Source organism: Podarcis melisellensis, assembly GCF_964234715.1.
Source record: "Podarcis melisellensis genome assembly, chromosome: 4".
NCBI classification, from domain to species: domain Eukaryota; kingdom Metazoa; phylum Chordata; class Lepidosauria; order Squamata; family Lacertidae; genus Podarcis; species Podarcis melisellensis.
This window is the reverse complement of record NC_138531.1, coordinates 20070859-20084707: the sequence shown is the minus strand read 5'-3', so window position 1 is coordinate 20084707 and position 13849 is coordinate 20070859. Positions and strand designations below refer to the sequence as shown.

Here is a 13849-nt window from a genome sequence, read left to right as displayed (position 1 = left end):
TAACTCAGACTGTAGAGCCAGGAAGGATTAGTAGGTCTGTAAGGTCAGATGGGATATTATTGGCTCCTCAGGTCATGTGACGACTGATGGATTGAATACTATAGCACACCCTCTTGTCAACTGCAGCAATGGTGATGGCTGATGTAGCATAGGAATGAGCAGCTCAGTCATTCCCAACTGTAGAGAAGAGGGTGCCTGGGTTTTATTATAAAACTGGGTCCAACGACGGGATTCCATTCAATTCCCGAGTTTGAGATACTGGTCTTCGGTCTTGTACATCCCCTGTTTATTCCATCAGTGCTGCAAAAACTGAAGTCTGTGTACACTGCAGGAAGGTGTCTGAGCAAGCCAAGAATGTGTTCTCCTCTTATGGCAGAAGCAGATTCACACGTGGCTCCATTTTTGCTCTTCCTCCCAATCCATCTTGAAACGCTGTTGGGAATGGTCCAGTTGGTGCTACAGGACGTACGGCGTTAATGTTTTCCTGCAGATCAGTAAATATATGTTGCTGATATACAGCAGATCGGATGCACAAATAATGCAGCTTAAAAAAACGAATGTATTGAAACCTGGGTGTTTTTCCCCTCCTTAAAGGACTGCATTATACATCCCTCGCATTCTTGTTCTGTTTCTGGAAGGTTCCATGTGGCTTCCTGGATTTCGGAGACATTCCTTTTCCTTCCCCTTTGATGCCAAACTATTTTATGTAAGTTCTGAGACAATCAACTTGGCCATCTCTTTGGATGCAATTTCCTTCTGATTTTAAATTTGTCACTGGGGAAGACTTTCTCTTCCCCTAAGCCAAACAGCTGTTTTTTATTTTATTTTATATTTTTCTCTGGTTCTGCCTCCCCCACCCTCTCCTCCCCAAGTGGTCAACTTCCTTTTTTGGAGTTCATTCCTTTCTTCCCCCTCATATCAAAATAATAAAATACAGATTACAAATGGAATGGGATTTGCTTCAGTTAAATTCTGTTGATTCCGCCATCCTTGCTTCCCCTGATCTGGGTCTATGCCTATAGTAATAATAGTCATCATTCCATTTTTTCTTGTAGCACTTCTTGAATTTTTTTTTATTTAAAGACTGCTATGGAGGAAATATAAGTCATGCAAATCTATCTTGAGTCTCCAATTCAAAAGCCCTGTTTCATTTATTTCTAAAAATGTAACCTATTTTTCTCTGTAAAAGAGAGAGAACCCAAAATGACTTACCATAAGATGTAATCCGTAAACAAACCCGTGTTGCAATATAGACAAGCTGAACAATATAACACAACACTATGGCCAATAACAACAGCACTAAAAACTATTTATGTTGTTGTTGTTGTTGTTGTTTTGTTGTTTAGTCGTGCCCGACTCTTCGTGACCCCATGGACCAGAGCATGCCAGGCACTCCTGTCTTCCACTGCCTCCCACAGTTTGGTCAAACTCATGCTGGTAGCTTTGAGAACACTATCCAACCATCTCGTCCTCTGTCGTCCCCTTCTCCTTGTGCCCTCCATCTTTCCCAACATCAGGGTCTTTTCCAGGGAGTCTTCTCTTCTCATGAGGTGGCCAAAGTATTGGAGCCTTAGCTTCAGGATCTGTCCTTCCAGTGAGCACTCAGGGCTGATTTCCTTCAGAATGGATAGGTTTGATCTTCTTGCAGTCCATGGGACTCTCAAGAGTCTCCTCCAGCACCATACCGGTAATTCAAAAGTATCAATTCTTCGGCGATCAGCCTTCTTTATGGTCCAGCTCCCACTTCCATACATCACTACTGGGAAAACCATAGCTTTTACTATACGGACCTTTGTTGGCAAGATGATGTCTCTGCTTTTTAAGATGCTGTCTAGGTTTGTTATTGTTTTTCTCCCAAGAAGCAGGGGTCTTTTAATTTCCTGGCTGCTGTCACCATCTGCAGTGATCATGGAGCCCAAGAAAGTAAAATCTCTCACTGCCTCCATTTCTTCCCCTTCTATTTGCCAGGAGCTGATGGGACCAGTAATACAAATGATCAGAACTTACAACCAAAATCTCTAAATCTTCTTCACCAGTCGTGGCAGAATAATTCAAAAGTTCGATATATACATAATCTGTCACCAAATGGAACAGAGTTCATCAGTGACTACAGTATCATATGAGCCCTGATCCAGAGCATATTTTCTACAGCATTTATATTTGCTTACATGTAAGATTGGCTTGTTAAGAAATTGTACTGCATCCATCTCGTATTAATTCTTACAAGTCTGGTGGATGAAGAATTGATCAAGATTGGCTGATGAAGCATTGAATGAAACAGATGGTTATCCGGAAACTCTGTCCAGGCGATATTTGGTGACAGATTATGTATATATAGAACTTTTGAATTATTCTACAGTGACTGGTGAAGATTTAGAGACTTTGGTTGTAATTTCTGATCATTTGTATTAGTCTATAAATAGTGTTTAGTGTCATTGTTATTGGCCATCGTATTGTGTTATATTGTTCAGCTTACAATAAAATGTAGCAACCTTAAAAACCACCATATATCCACATTGTAAACTCTCACCTTGGCAATGAGAAAGTTAAAACTACCCTTCATGCAAAAGCTTACCAAAATAGGAAAATTTTCATTCTCTTCTGGAAAAAAATGTGTTGGGTTTAGGTGGGTGTTTCCTGTAGGGAGTTTAGTAGACGTTGGACCACTCTTTTGAGACTTCATTCTGCACCAGAGATTAAATTGTGAGTATAAGGTGATGCAATTTACTTATTCGTTCATTTAACAAAATGTATATACAACTTACTCAACAAAAACCCCTCTAAGTGGTTTACAAAGAACAATCTAAAAGATATTTTTTTAAAAAACCAATAAATTCAAACACGTTAACATAATTGTTTGTTTCAAAAATATAAATAAAATCAGCAGATGAACTCAAACCTCATGTTAAAGTTGTTAAGCAAGTAAAATTAGAGAACAAGAAGAGACAGCTTTCAAAGAGGATTGGAAACCATTTGTAGATTGTCTAAGAAATCATTGTAAGAATGTTAAAACACTAGCCGGTTTGGAGTAAGCTCAGCAGTAAAATAAAAATAAAAATGCAATGTGGAAAAAAAAATTGGAGGTATGAATAATTAGAATAAGCAGCAGAAATAAACAATTTGAGGAAACCATGGAAGGGTGGAAGGGAAGTTGACTAAAAGAAAGTGTTTGATGAATTGATTGAAATATATTGAATTTTCGTTTTTCTTTTCTCCTTTTTCCTCTTTCTTTTATCTTTTTTCTTCTTTTTAAAATTAGATGGTATTTTGAAAAATCTATAAATAAAACTTTTTTAAGAAAAGAAAAAGAGATCTGAAATCTTATGTGATGAAGTTGCTAAGAGTAGACATCAAATCTGGGATACTCCTGGCTGAAATGTCATCTTGGTCACAAACTCAACAAACAGATATAGGCAAGCTGCCATTTCCCCTGTGTAAGTCCCCCACCTGTGATTTAATGATGTGCAGCAGAATGGGGACCAGGTAGGATGGAGCTGCCATGCTAGTTTATGGACTGATGGGTCTCTGTTGCTTTCAGGAAGGTCAAATTGGTGAGGAGGTCAGCATGGTGGAAATGCACCAGGAGGAGTGACAAATGAGCTCTGGCAGTGTCCTTCCTGCCACCATGAACCTCCTGGTAAGTGACAGCAACACACCTGCCAGAAATTAGCCCTGCCTTATCCAGCAAGCTACTTATGAATACAATCCTGCTCCTAGCAGGAATGGAGGGGAAATCCATCCTGAATGGATTTCTACACAGCTTACTATGTTGAGCTTTGTTTGCTTGTTTGTTAAATTTACACACTGCCTCAAGGATCTCAAGGTGCTGCACATGGTTCTCCTCTATGTTTCATCCTTGGTGACTGGGCCAAGGTCATCCAGTGAGCTTTGTGGCTGAGTGGGGATTTGAGCTCTGCTTCTTCTTGTATTTGGGACGTGGGTGGCGCTGTGCGTTAAACCACAGAGCCCAGGACTTGCCGATCAGAAGGTCAGCGGTTTGAATCCCCGCGACAGGGTGAGCTCCCGTTGCTTGGTCCCTGCTCCTGCCAACGTAGCAGTTCGAAAGCACATCAAAGTGCAAGTAGATAAATAGGTAGCACTGTGGCGGGAAGGTAAACAGCGTTTCTGTGCGCTGCTCTGGTTCGCCAGAAGCGGCTTAGTCATGCTGGCCACGTGACCCGGAAGCTGTACGCCGGCTCCCTCGGCCAATAAAGCAAGGTGAGCGCCGCAACCCCAGAGTCGGCCACGACTGGACCTAATGGTCAGGGGTCCCTTCACCTTTACCTCTTCTTGCATTGGCCACCCAAGTTATATCCAAGCCTCTTATGCGTTGTGAAACTTAAACAAGAACAACACACAAAATAATTCTATACAAGTTAAATGCAAAATTGCATGCAAAAAAAGAGGTATATCATACATATAATAAACATAACAGAGTCAATCCCATTCGGTATTATATTTCTGTAAGCATAATTTCATGCACTAGTAACTGAGAGCTTTTTATAGTTATATGAAATGTTGCATGCATCTGTTCTTGTGCTGGTTCCTTTAGGAACCTTGCTGTGTATAGCAGGATTATAATGCATATAATATGCAATAATTATTCATATTTTTAGCAGAACCAGTAAAAAAACAAGTCAATTCTAATTAAGATCAAGGAGGAAAACAAAAGCTAGAAAACATCCATAGGGATAAATTCAACATGGAGATGATTATTATTTTTCTTTCTTCTTTTTTTTTTAAAAAAGCCCCATCCCTAGTTCCTAGTAAGCGTAACTTTGTCAGTCACCATGACTACTTGTGACCTTTTGTTCTGGAACGTGTTGTCATTGTTTTTATTTCTATATTTAATGAATAGGACTAACAATGAATGTGATCACTGTAAGCCAGAGGTTTCCAACCTTTCTGAGTTCATGGCTCCCTTGACCAACTCTATTTTTTCTGGGGCTCCCCGTGGGGCTCAGGAGCCCAGTTATGTCACCCCTTGCCTACAGAGCCAGTCTCTCACCCTTTTTTGAACACCCTCCCTTGTGGAGTGTTCCCTCAGCCTCCTCTCCTCTGGGCAGGTGCTGCTGCCACCCCTGGTCTCTCATCTGCCCTGCCTTGCCCCACAGGGGCCTGGGACTTGTCTGTCTATTCCCAACAGCAAGGGCTGGTAGACTGGCTGGCTGGGCTCCCTCACCCGCTTGCTTGATTACTCCAAGGCTGCCTCAGCTCCTGGCAACCAGCAACATCTGACCAGCCCCTGAGACACCATTCGCCTGAGGAGCTTGCAGCCGGAGCTGCCACAACAAACAGCTGTGCAAGCCTTTGGGAGGCAGAGACACAAGAGTAGGGTTACCAGATGTCCCTGGTTCCCAGGGACAGTCCCCAGATTTGCTAATCTGTCCATGGACAAATTCTGTCCCCAGATTTGCATACCTGTCCCCGGGAAACATGGCAGCGGCAGCCTCTGCAGCCCAGAGCCAGCTTGGTAGCGCAGTTGGCTCTGGCTGGCTTCAGGAGCTGTTCGCTGCTGAAGGGGAACCAGGGATGTCCGGTGGTACAGACCTCCTGCCCCCTGCCCCCTTTGTTTTGACAGATCGGGGGAGGCTCAGGAGTCGCAGGAGGGCGGCTGTTGCCCAGGAGGGGCACAAGGCGTGCAGTTTCTCTGCCAGGCAAGGTGCAAAGCTCTTCTTTCACACCCTGTGAAACATAAATGCACAGATGTTTTTAAAAAACTGGGCAACGACAGCCCACCTGCAACTCCTGAGCCTCCCCCACTCAGTCAAAACAAAGGAAGGAAGGCAGGAGATTGTGGGAGGCTCAGGAGTCATGGGCGGGTGGCGCGCTGTTGCCAGGTTTTAAAAAAACTCTGTGCATCTATGTTTCACAGGGTGCGAAAGAAGGGCTTTGCACCTTTATACAATATGCATGTGTTCTTAGGCCCAGGGTCTTTTGCCCCACCATCCCCACTACTGACTCCCTGTTGCTACTCGGCTTTAATAATAATAATAATAATAATAATAATAATAATAATAATAATAATAATTTATTATTTATACCCCACACATCTGGCTGAGTTTCCCCAGCCACTCTGGGCGGCCTCCAATCAAGTGTTAAAAACAATACATTATTAAATATTAAAAACTTCCCTAAAATAAAAATCTGGTAACCATACGCAAGAGGGCATCAAGAGGAGGGTGGCAAAAAAGAGAGACAGAGACCCGTGTTGCCAACGGCACTCCTGGCCATCATTCAAGGCACCCTGTGTGCCACGGCACCCTGGTAGAAAACCTCTGCTATAAGCAGCTGTGCAATTTTGCAGAACTTTTAGGAGAAACTGGCTTTGCTACTCAGGATTAAAGAAAACAATCTTCCTTTCTTTTTTTTTTTAAAAAAACAGCACCAACCTGCAGTGCTTAGAGCTTGCCATTCCCCCTCCCCTCTCCCCAATTTTTGCAAGTGAGAGCGAGAGCTTTCACAAACTGGTTCTACAGTCCTTGGCATTTAAATCAACTGCCAAGTAGCGCTCACAGTGGATTCTTTGCAAATAACTTACAGTTAACCACATAAGATGCACCGGGATTAAGCTAAACCTTCTTTTGATACCTAATGTGTTATGCTTTCCAGAGCAATTTGGTGGCAGAGACAAACTGTTAAAAAGTGCAGGAAATTCAAATGCATCCCAAGCGAGCATGGGAAATAGAAAATTCCTATTTGTGCCGCCTCCAGTTCTTTGCCATGTTTCTTCATCCAAGCCAAAAACTGCGTTGCTCAATATTCCACAGTGGCCAGTGAAAGGATGAATGGAATTTAGTGCTCTTTTGTATGCTCTGTGAGGGAAGAGAAAAGGGCACAGTAAAGCTTTTATTGACCCAACTCCAAATCCAGTGTGTCTAACTAGGAAATTGTTCATTCAGTTGGAAGCCAAAAAAGCATCGATGCTTTAGTGAGGCTGAGACAGCAAAATCAATTCAGAAAACAACGGCTGTGTTGAGTATGTTTTTTAGGGAGGGGAGTCTCGGGCTAGCACAGTCTGTGGCCATGAACAGGACAACACACTTTCGCTATGCTAAACTTTATGAAATTAGGATCAATGAGAAACTGCAAGTACGGCAATTGCTGTTGTTTCTAAATCATAAAACCAGCTGTGAAATAATCTCATAGGAGCCAACTCCTAGGGGCTGAGGTCCCTTTGCTCCCCGATAAAATGTTTGAGGGGGCTGATTCCCCCAAAGTTGATGGACTTTCTCATTTAGATGGTGTGTGCTGTGTCTTGTGATTGATTATGTGGGGCAGGGCTTACCTAAGTGCCCAATATTTTATTCAGGTTGACACCCCTGGATACTGTAACTCCTAAAGTAAAATCCCCACTCTTTCAGGTCTCTTGGTAGACTTAACAGTCCTCTCAAAAGGCTGCTGGATGCTCACTATTTGCTTATCATGGTGTTTCATGGTCTTTCTTGGGCTTTGGTCTTCAGCCCTTGCCTCCTGCTTGGCAATTCATTTTTCCTGGGTCACCTTAGTCTGCATAACTTGTTTTACATCAGATGGTCACTGGAATAATGTAGCTTGAAGAGAAGGGACCAGAGCTCAGTGGCAGAAGAACACTTTTGTTTCACATGTCAGAGGCTGCAGATTTAGTCCCTGGCATCTCCAGGCTTAGGAAGGAAATGAAAAGACCCTCTGCTTGAGATCCTGGAGAACCATTGCAACATTGGGCTACATGAGCCTTTCAACAAACTGGTGTCCTCTGGAGGTTTTAGAGTACAACTCCCATCAGCCCTGATCATCGGCCACACTGGTTGTGGCTGATGAGAGATGCAGTCAAATACATCTGGAGGGAACAAGGTTAGGGAAAGGCTGACCTGGACAGACAAAGTGTCTGACCTGGGAAAAGGCAGATTCCTGATTGATTGCACATTCCTTGCTTCCCTGCCTCCTAGAAGCTTTACAGTCCCAGATTTACAGAAGCCACCCCGGTTTCTGATTTGATCCCGGAATGTCCCTCTTTTCCTTAGAATGTCCCTATTTTCATTGGAGAAATGTTGGAAAGTATGGAATAGGACATCCCTAGGGCTTTTTTCCCCTAGCCAGAACTCGTGGAACTCAGTTCTGGCACCTCTCAGGTGGGCGCCATTGGTATTCTAAGAGAATGAGGGAATGTCCATGGTGAGTTCTGGAACCTCTTTTTCTAGAAAAATAGCACTGGACGTCCCTATGTTCATCAGAGAAATGTTGGAAGGTATGCTATGCTGCTGAATGTATTTGTCCAAATCCAACAGCAAACAAAGCTCATCGAAATCTGATAAACTGCTGAACTATTGTACAGTCCTCCTGGCCCATTCTGCACCTTGCAGATTGGAACAAAGTTATCCCTCGATCCGACATGAAGTGTGTTTAGATATTTGAGAAAAGAATATGCTTAGAAATACATACTTCTTGAGAAAATACGTTCAAGAATACACATTTAAATATTTTGTTAAAAACAACAACCACACAGATGAATGCAGAAACCAGACAAAACATATTAAAGAATGAACATATCTGGAAATGAAATAGACCTGTTTTTCTAGAAAAAGAAGTGCTGGAACTCACCATTGTTGAATGCCTACCTTGTCCTCTTATAATGGCAATGGCACCCACCTGAGAGGTGCCCTGAGTTCTGGTGTGTTCCGGTTGACAAAAAGCCCTGAAAAGACCAGAAACAGACCAGAAGTGTATGCATGTAGACTCATTCCACACATAGAAACCAAAAGGGCTTTAAAATTTTTCTTTAACTGGGTGACAGCCTGAGAAATTATCAAGAAATTACCAAGAGGCTCTAACAGTGGAGGGAGGCAGTCAGAAAGAAAGAAAGATAGAAGCAGTAAGAGGGGGCACAGAGACATTTTTATTAAATGTAGTGCTAGGGAACTCATTCTGTTAGTAACAGGATTTACACTGGAACAGTGGATCTTCTTCCCTCTCCCATGCCCCCACCCTTTCTGTTCCAGGTCCCCACCCCAAACCCTCCAGAATAGACTTGGCTATGGTTTGTGGTTTGGGCGACTTTCATTGTGCAAAAATAAATCCATGCTAACTGGATACTGCCCAGAGAGTAACCTGCTGGCCCACAAGTTGCAAAGCACAAGGAAATGTGTTTGGAAGAAGTATGCGGTCTCATTTTGTTTGTGTGTGTGTGTAAGAGAGAGGATGGCGAGAGAGAGAGAGAGTGACTGGGTGTGAGAGAAACCGGGCCTTACCCTTGACACATTCAACATCCTGGAGCCAGCCATGATTTCTGTAATATGTTTAAATAAATCCAAAGGGATAGACTTTCAGCTCCAATTAGAATAAGCAAGATTTCATTTACTTTTGCCTTTCTACTTCCTCTGAACTTCAGCAAAACTCATTTGGTTCTAGCCAAAATATGCTTGTCTCCTTGCCCGGTGTTTTTAATCCAAGGCTTGTTCCGTACGGTCTTTGAGACTCTGAAACGGCATCTCTAAACCAAGTTCCGTTATGCTCTTGCCCAGTTTCTTGAGGCTATGCTTTGCTTTATGCACTCTCTGTTGAGAGCAATTGAACCAAAACGGGATGCTCATGCTGCAGTCATAACTTCAGAGATCCAGCTACAATGGGGTGAGGGAATCATCTGGAGAATGTGCTCTTTCCTATCTTGAGGAGGGGGATGCAGAAATGAACGTTTGCAGCCAGATCTCTGAACTGAGGAACATGCCTGCATTGTTGCCACATGCTCTCTTCCTTTGCTTTGAAATGACCTCTTAAATTCACAGAGCCATCGCGCATTTGGATTTGGAGCATGGATAGAATGTTGCCAAACAGAGGAGCATCGGAAATTGCTGCTCATCCATCTAGTATAGTATTACCGTATTTTTCGCTCTATAGGACGCACAGGACCATAGGACGCACCAGACCAAAGGAGGGGGAGAAAAAATCTCCCCCTCTCTGCTTCAGTGCCACTTCAGCGAAGCGTCAGGAGAAACGGAGCCCCTTCCATTTCTCCTCCCACTTCGGTGAAGGGGCGCTGCGCAGCTCTCCCTCTCGGCTGAAGCCGGGAGAGTCTTGCTCTCCCGGCTTCAGCAAAAGGAACCCGAAGCCTTTGGAGCACAGCGCGAGGTCCTGCTGCGCTCCAAAGGCTTCAGGCAGCTATCCCTAAAGCCTGGAGAGCGAGAGGGGTCGGTGCACACCGACCCCTCCTCCTCTCTAGGCTTCAGCAAAAGCAACACGAAGCCTCCGGAGCATGGAGGGAGCGCTCCCTCTGCACTTCGGAGGCTTCGCTTTGCTATCGCTGAAGCCAAGGAGCCTGCATTCACTCCATAGGACGCACACACATTTACCCTTAATTTTTGGAGGGGAATAAGTGCACCTTATAGAGCAAAAAATACGGTATGTACATTGATCAGCAGAGGTCCTCCCAGGTTTCAGGGAGAAGTCTCCCTGCATGGTGATACCAGGAGATGAACCTCAGAACTTCTGTGGGCAAGGCAGATGCTTTACCACTGAGTAACACCCAAACAGACATTCATAATAGTCCTCGTGAGCTATTCATACAGTCGTGAGAAAGTTTGCCATTTTTTCTTCCAGAGAAATACTCTTTCTTAGAAATGGGGAATGTGCCTTCCTTCTATGTCAGGTGTCACTTTCCCAACCAAAATGATTTGTCTTTGAGAAAAGGAATTTTGGGAAGGGTAGCTATCACTGAGAGGAATGTTCATCACTAGAATTTCTCTCTCCCCATAGCCATTCTTACATAGTTTTAGAATGGCTTTCATCCTTCTTTAAAAACCCTTTACATTCAATAAACTGTCTAACGTTCTTCCTTACCTTATTTTTACTTCTGATCCATTCACTTTTTGGGGAGGGGTTCCTCATCCCTGGGCAAGATGATGATCTCATATACTACACTAAATACTGTATTTTTCACTCTATAAGATGCACCAGACCACAAGACGCACCTAGTTTTTGGAGGAGGAAAACAAGAAAAAAAAAATTCTGAATCTCAGAAGCCAGAACAGCAAGAGGGATCGCTGCGCAGTGAAAGCAGCAATCCCTCTTGCTGTTCTGGCTTCTGGGATAGCTGCGCAGCCTGCATTTGCTCCATAAGACGCACACACATTTCCCCTTACTTTTTAGGAGGGAAAAAGTCAGTCTTATAGAGCAAAATATATGGTATATCTCGGGGGGGAATCGAACATCCATTTATATCTTTAGGATTTAGAATGGAAATCTAAGTAAACACCTGGGAACATTGTGGAACAGTAACAGGACCATTTGACCACCTTCTGACTCTTCCAAGAGTTAGTCTGCCAAGATAATCTATACGGATGGACAGATTGCCAAGATCAGGAGCCACCAAATTAATATTTCTACTTTTTCCATTAATAATGTTGGGCTCCATCTCAGATAAGCACTAGCAATCCTTTTTTAATCAACCTTATTGAGCACCATCTTGGAGACGCATCAACTGCACTCGATCATAAGGTCAAGTTCATCGGATTAAAAGAACAGCTGAGGTTTCGAAGATAGTGTTTTACGCTATTTACATAAAGTGCCATAATTTCTGCAGAATATTAAACACTTTGAAAAAACAACACCTTTTGCTAAGAAAAAAACACCAAATCAAAATCCTTCATTGATTCATTGCAGAACAATGGCAGCTTCCTTTAGACAAAAAAACAGTTTGGAATGCATGAATTCAGCTGAATGTTATCTTTTAGACAGTTTGGTGTAATTATTTAATTAACGGAAATGGAGCATTGTGGTACTGAAAGATTTGAATGAGGGTTGAGGGGTGCTGTGGCTAGCTCATGGTGCAGCCTTATTTCAGAGCAATTCACATTTTCAAATAATGAAATGGCGAGTTTTCATGGTTTGCCCTTCTGTACCTCTTTCAGCTTCGTGTCGCAATTCAACCAAAGAAAGCCGTCTTTTGCCAGATAGCAGGGACATTGGTTGCTGAGGCAACAGGTTGATTGGGGTGGGTAATGGGGGTGGCGGAGAGAGTAGGCCTTTAAAATAAAGATGGCTCATTTCCAACTTTTCCCCCTTCTGGCAAGAAAACAGCGCTGTGGACTCCTGAAATCAATAAACCTGTTGTTTGCTGTGGAGATTTCACTTGGATTTTCAGCATTAAGCTGGGGAAAACAAGACATTTCTGTTATATCATTTTAAAGAATTTGAAAGAAATGGATAGTGCATTGAGATTCAATTTAAAATAATTGATAGGAAAACAAGAAAAAATGCTGAAGGTCTCAGAAAACACCATCTTACTTAAGATACAGTTACTGGGCTTTGTGACTTGCAGATAGCTTGGGCCTTGCATACATTAGGGAAGATCTGACAGACCCTCCAAGTGCCCCTGTTTTCCAGGGACAGTCCTAGATTTACAGAAGCCGTCCCAGTTTCTGATTTGATCCCAGAATGTCCCACGTTTCCTTAGGATGTCCATATTTTCATCAGAGAAGTGTTGGAAGGTATGGTAGAATGTCCCTCTTTTCATTGGAGAAATGTTGGAGGGTATGGAGTTATGTGACCCTGAGCCAAGGAGGTAACTATACAACTTTTAGAAGACATCTGAAGGCAGCACTGTATAGGGATTTATATATATATATATATAAGTTTAATGTTTTATTATGTTTTTATATGTGTTGGAAGCTGCCCAGAGTGGCCAGGGCAGCCCAGTCAGATGGGCAGGGTATAAACAATAAAAATATCATTATTATGGAATAGAACATCCCTACTTTCATCAGAGAAATGTTGGGAGGGTATGGATCTGCAGAGTTAGTGAGCCACCAATCTGAATGTAGGCCAGCGATCATGCATGCAGGAGACTCCCTGTCCTTTGCAGTGCTAGGCAAGCGGCATAAGCAAGAAGTGTACCAGGATCTTGGTGGGCTTCCATAACCTAGGTTAGAAGGTCGCATGAAGACTTCCGGAGGTGGCGCAAAACGGCAATGGCGGTCCTCTTTACACTGTGAAGAGGGGCTCCGCGAAAAAGGGTCGTCCGCTGCGGCAAAGCGGAGACCCATTAAGATAAACCGCAGGCAGAGCGAGCCTGCGGCCGTGGGACTCGGCGGGTGCCAGAAGCCCCCCCAGAAACGGAGAAGGGACCTCGTAAGAGGCTCCGGAGCGTGAAAGGGGGAGCGGCGCTGTGAGTTCATCGCTCTTTTCGCGGAAGTGAAGCCGCGCTGCTGCTGCTGATGAGCGTCGACCTTTCTTCTTGAAAAACATCGGAATTGGCTGCAATTTACCCGTGAGTAAGGGGTACTAAAGATTGACTTAAATTCATTTAATTCGGCTGAAAACGGGAGGCGAGTAACAGGAAGTCCGTCTCCCGATCCTGCTAATCAGAGCAAAGCAAAGAATTCGATGTGGGCTGAAGCGCTTAAAAAGAGATTCTGAAAGTAGTACGAAGGGGCATCAATAGACTGTGTTTCTAGAAATTAAAAGGATTGAAGGATTAATTTTTTTTTTTTTGGTTTATTTTGCTACGGAACCTTCCCCCTGCTGTGGAGTGATGTGGAGTTAAAGGGGATAACCGAGCTGTCGGACTGCCAGTGTTGCAAAGGAGAACTGTCAGGCTGTTGAAACTTTCTTTGAAGTATAAATTGTCGCATTGATGGATACATTATCGCTTTAATACTGATACTGGAACCTTTCTGTCACCTTGTGGCACTATCTTGAAACAGATTTATCTGGAAGCCTCCTTTTTGAACTTGGGGACTATAAAAGTTGAAATAGGAACTTTGATGGTGGAAAAGAAACTTTCCTTCCTATGAAACACCCCCCCTAGTGGATTTGCGGAGGTATAGAGGTCTGGGAACTGTACTATATTGAGATTTTTTGTGGTTTAATTGTTTAC

At 43.3% G+C, this 13849-nt stretch overlaps 1 long non-coding RNA gene across 2 annotated transcripts in view; it reads right to left on the bottom strand.

Annotated features, from left to right (window-relative positions):
* Window positions 1-2603: 2603 nt before the first annotated feature.
* The window catches only part of LOC309368346, a 49210-nt gene continuing 37964 nt past the window's right edge, over window positions 2604-13849 (bottom strand). Inside the window, exons 4-5 of one of the 2 annotated variants that reach the window (XR_014167712.1) lie at window positions 8598-8674; window positions 6271-6815 (exon numbers count right to left, since the gene is read on the bottom strand). This is a non-coding gene — a long non-coding RNA (uncharacterized lncRNA). Of the gene's footprint in view, window positions 2685-6270; window positions 6816-8597; window positions 8675-13849 lie in introns of those variants that run through there. The other variant, XR_014167713.1, reaches the window with a different exon arrangement.